We start from the raw sequence: 5,971 nt of genomic DNA on the forward strand, positions 1-5,971 counted from the left end.
TTTGGTCGATAACGCATGGACATTTGGGGGAAATTTGGTGGCTAATCATTGTTGTCTTGTTGCTGTTCTTATTTGTGAATTGTTATTGTTATTGTTGGTTGTGAAATGTGAGATGCAAGAGAAAATTAATGAGATTGTTGTAATATCATGTCTTTTTTTTTTTTTTTTGAAAAAAATGTATTTGTTATTATTTTTATTTAAAATAACAATATTATTAATATTTTTTTAATGTTATTATTAATATTTTCTTTATTGAATTAATGATATCCTCTTTTTCTCTAAATATTTCCTCTATTGAAATAATGAAATCATTTAATAAAATCTATAATGAAATCATTTAATAAAATCTACATAAATCTGTCAAATAATGCATATTATCCGACAAACTAATTATAACCTCTATCTAATAATATATATCCTCCAACAAACTATATATATATATATATATATATATATATATATATATATATATATATATATATATATATATATATATATATATATATATATATAATCTTATAGAATTGTACATATCCTCCATCAAATATTATATATCCTCGAACAAACTGTTCATATCATCCATCGAATAATACGCAACCTCCAACAAACTATACATGACTTCCATCAAATATTACATATCTTTAGACAAATTGTACATATTCTCCATCAAATAATAGATATTCTTCAACAAATTATGCATGTCCTCTATCATATAATACATATTCTCTAACAAATTGTACACATCCTCCGTCAAATATCATATATCCTCGAACAAACTGTTCATATCCTCCATCGAATAATTTATAACCTCCTACAAACTATAATGACTTCCGTCAAATATTACATATCCTTAGACAAATTGTACATATCCTCTATTAAATAACACATATCCTTCAACAAACTATACATATCCTCTATCATATAATACATATTCTCTAACAAATTGTACATATCCTCCGTCAAATATTATATATCCTCTAAGAGGCTGTTCATATCCTCAATCGAATAATACATAACCTCCAACAAATTATACATGACTTCCATCAAATATTAAATATCCTCAGACAAATTGTACATATCCTCTATCAAATAATACATATCCATCAACAAACTACATTTTCTCTATCGTATAATATGTATCTTCTAATAATTGTACATATCCTCTATCAAATAATATATATCCTTTAACAAATTGTACATGTCCTCCATCAAATAATTCATATCCTCCAATATACAATACATATCCTTTATAAAATAATATATATCGTCCAACGAACTCTACATATCCTCTGTCAAATAATACACGTTCTCCAACAAATTGTACATTTCCTCTATCAAATAATAATATATATCCTCCAATGAACTATATATATATCCTCTAATAGTTGATATGCATTATGTTTTGTGTTAGAGGATATAATTCTTTAGTTAGAGCCTTAGTGGATATAATTCTTTGGTTATTTAATACTTGTTTGGTGACTATTTGATAGGTGAGTAATTTTTATTTTATTTTATTTATTTATTTATTTATTTTTTTGATTATGTTGTATCTGTTAGTTGATATAATTTTTATTTTTTATTTTTTTTTTTTTTTTGTAGAGGGAATAATTCTTTGGTTAGAGGATTTATTTCTTTTGTTAGTTGATATGGTTTTTGTATTAGAGGATATAACTCTTTGGTGGGAGGATATAAATTTTTTATCAGAGGATATAATTTTATTGTTAGAGAATATAATTCTTTGGTGTGAAAAATGGTAGGTAGCATTTCCTTTGCTTTCCCCCTCTACCTTCCCTTTCTTTTTGAATTAGCCACTTTATGAGTAACTCACTCTTCCTTTCCCACTTGTTAAATTGTATTCTGCTACTCCTCTACTTTCTTCTCCAGTTTCCATTTACTCTTCTAAATCTTATCCCTTCTTTAATTCTTCAATCATATGCCCACTGTAAATTTTTACTTTATTTTCAAAAATACTACTACTACTAATACTACTATTAATTACTAATAATAACAATCAAATTTTTTAAAGCCCCCAAAAAATGAAAGAGAAACAAAACAAACAGATTAAACCAAACATATGTACCTACTAAAATTGTTGATGGGGTTAATAATTTGGTGTTGTAAATTACTACTATAAATGTTTGATTGATAGAAATTGATCGATGGAAGCGAGCATGGCGCCACTAGAGTACCGAGTACATACAATAAGGCGGGTCGCTGATGACAATGATAAACCAGCAATCGCCAGGACATTACCGACCACCGAGTGGTCATGTGGGGCCAATAATAGGAGTATTAGCAGTGATAACGGTGTTGGGTATTAGCTGGGTTAGTCGGGAGATTGTGTATTAGTGTGGTGGGAGATCGATAATGGGATACAACCAACAATAATAGAAGTATTATGAATTTATGATATTGAACACACTAGAAGCACGAACTATTGCGTGCGGCATCTACATGCAATAGCTTCTCTTATTTTAATTTGATTATATCAAATAGTTTGATGAGTTTTTAGAAATATATAGATAGAAAGACCATTTTTGATTTAGTTTTATTTTAGCATGTACCTTTGCCCTTTAGTCCTTGTGGAACGATTTGGAACAAGCTGGCAACTAGACTTTATTTTTTGAACATGCTTGATTGGGTAGTATTGAATAAGATTATCTTTTTTTTAAAATAGAGAGAATAAGTTTACATGTAATTTTATTTACTCCATATTTTATAGGCTGAATTTATTTCATATACATGACATTAACCAAAAACTAGTAGATGACAAATAATATCAAATTAAACACAAAGATACTAAACACCAAAAGATTTGATTTCACAATGATACTTGGCTGGATTCTTGATAGTGTTCAAGCTAAGAGCATCCACTATGATTGCATAAAAGGACCTACTAGCAATTTCTAAATAATTGCTAGCTACATGCTAGCTATTGTGGAGCTACAACCACTTGTAGTTTTGCCAAACTACATAGCTCTATGTAGTTTCACTTCTTTCAAGGCTCTTATATTTATTTCTTTAATATATTTTATGTATTTATTTATTTATTTTATTATTTTTATGGTTTATTAATGACAAAAGAATGTAGCTTACCATTGTAGAAGTTGTACCTTAAATTATGTAGCTCGGAGATTTATGATGTGACAACCCAAAACTACATGTGCATGTAGCTAGCCATTGTGGATGCTCTAAGATTACAAAGAATTATTCCAAACTTAGATAGAATTCCAATTCCAAGCTTTATTCTTCACAGCTTTCAAGCCATACACATCAAACTATAACATTTGCCTTGACTTCTACCGTTAAAATTTCAAATTCAATTGTTTTTTTTTTTAAAAAAAAAATAAAATAAAATTGTTTCATTGACTAAAATTGATTTTATTTATTGTAAGTTTTACTCTATTCGTTTTGTATAACCTAGTAGTTTTTAAGGACTATTCTTACCACATTAACAAAGACACATGAATTTTTTTTTTGTGCGTGGTAAGATACGGGGGGTGCCCCTCCTATCACAAGAGGGGTGGAGTCAGGATCGAACCCAAGTTACTCTTGCGGGAGATGGAGGGACAAACTGTACTCCCTCATCTCCACTCCTTAATCCTCCAAAGAAATATATGGATGTATGACAATTGAATTGATGAAAACTTTTTTACAGCAAAGCTAAGATCTCTATTGCATATAGAACACTCTTTATATCATTCATCATCAACCAGTTGGATTTAAAACCTTCATCAATGAGTAGATCTATTGATCTTTTAATTTGTACCCATGAAATTAATTTTTATATGAATCTCTATTCAATATACAATTTGTATTATACAAAACTAAAACTCCCACCATAGGGATACATACACATTACACTCAAACACTGTAGGTTATATTAAAACTGATAAAAAAACAAAAAAAAAAATTAAAAAGATAGTGTACGTTGAAAGTTGGCTATTTTTAACGTATGAAATTCTAATTTTGTGAACCATAGAGAGAGGGGGGGGGGGGATTGAGAGAGACCAAAAGAGAAAAAGGGCTACTATGAAATTATGAAGTATGATTGTCGGTTTGTTTTATTTGTTACTTGTAAATTGATTTTGAGAGTAAAAATCGACCAAATGGGCCGTTCTTTTAGACACAGAGGAAGTACTAAACTAGATTAGATAAAAAAACAACTACTCTATCCGTTCTAGAATAATTAAACACACTTGACTTTTGTTCGCTATTAGTATACTAACTTTGACCATAGCTAGTAGCATATTAGAAAACAAATTTTATCATTAAATATGATGTAAAATAGGTATTACCGTATTAATAATTATATAAAGTTTCATAATATCGACCTTCTTAAATTGTTAATATTTAATAATATACATTTAAGGTTAAATAAATGCATTGACATGTATCTTAAGTTTATTCTTTTATTTCAAATGAAGAGATCAAAGCCTAAGTCGTGTCTGTTGGAAGCTCTTGAAGTAAAACAAAGAAAGTTACGGTATTTATTCTTTTGACTGTTGGGATTTAATAGCTATTGGAATCTCTTAATTTTAGCTCCATCTTATTGCTAATTAATGGGCATTATTGCTACTGATTAATGTTGTTAATTAAAGACGAGCCATTACACCTTTTAATGTTGATTAAAGCTAGCTCTTATTGGGGATAAATGGGTGGATGTTACACCACTTGATTGATGACCGTTTCCCCCTTAATTACTAGTCGTTTTGCTCCCTCCATTGCCTTATAAATTAACCTTATTCACCTCTGAAATAGATAACAACAAAATCACCCATCTTTAATATCTTACCTTCTCTTAAAAATTTCCCTTCGGTTTTTGGGAAAGTATTCTGAGTTCCACTCGGGTTTATGAGTGCACACAAATTCCAACGCCGTTCTTATCCTGGAGGGCGACCGCTTGATGTCTACTACACCGGGGTAGCGCGGAATCGTTTTTTAGGTTAGTGGGTATCCACGATGCGGCAATTGTCAATTTGGACTACACAACATTGAAATAAGTATTTTTACTTAATTTGCTAATATACTAACAATCTAAACACGATATTTATTGATTCTAAATGTCTAATTTTTAACATGTGGAATTTAGAATGTTTTCTTATATTTGGAGCAAATTTTATGTTGTGTATGTCATTGGTCTTGTTACTAATTTAATGATGATTAATTTCATGAAATTGATGGTACTGTTAGTGCTCAACTGCTCATAGACCAAGTTGGCATTTCTATTTTTTTAAAAGGTCAGTTTGATTAGCCGAGAGTTGTTAGTTATGCCATCTTCAAATGTTTTATTATGTATGGAGTATATTGCTCTTGTAATTAATATTGTTTATTAAGTAATTACGTTTATGATAGTATTGCTTATATGAGTTATGTTCATGCTTGTAGGCGTCATTCGAAACGCGCCTATGTTAAGCATGTTGTGAATATGCTTAACGTAGGTGCGCTTTGAATGACGCCTACAATTTGGAGACTCCGTTGGGGACATAATCGCTGACTCCTATGTCTCGAGAAGTGGCAACGACTGACGATTTTCTACGCCTCGTGAAAAACTTGTCTGATTTGAGATATCTTCCTCGCCTCAGGAACTCTATCGTGAGCCACTCCGCCTCGTGTAGCACACAAATGAAATTGTAGACGTCATTCGAAGCACGCCTGCGTTAAGCATGTGGCGAATATGCTTGGCACTCATAGGTTGTGGGAATTGACATACGATTAGGGACAAAGCAAAGTAGAGAGCCACCAACAAGTTTTTAAGGAACTTGTAAACCGTTCACGGATCAAATCATTACAAGGCAACCACGATAAAGACAACGATAGGCAACAACGATTGATCCGTGAAGGTTACACCCCATTCATAATCCATGAGATTACTAACTCCATATGGTTCAGAACCACGAAAGGAGGATCGAAGATGATGGTACGAAGTAAGTCATGGAGTCACATTCGCCCGTATTAGCCTCTACTCGAT

This window comes from Chenopodium album, chromosome 18, assembly GCF_948465745.1.
Source record: "Chenopodium album chromosome 18, dcCheAlbu1.1, whole genome shotgun sequence".
Classification (NCBI taxonomy): Eukaryota; Viridiplantae; Streptophyta; class Magnoliopsida; order Caryophyllales; family Amaranthaceae; genus Chenopodium; species Chenopodium album.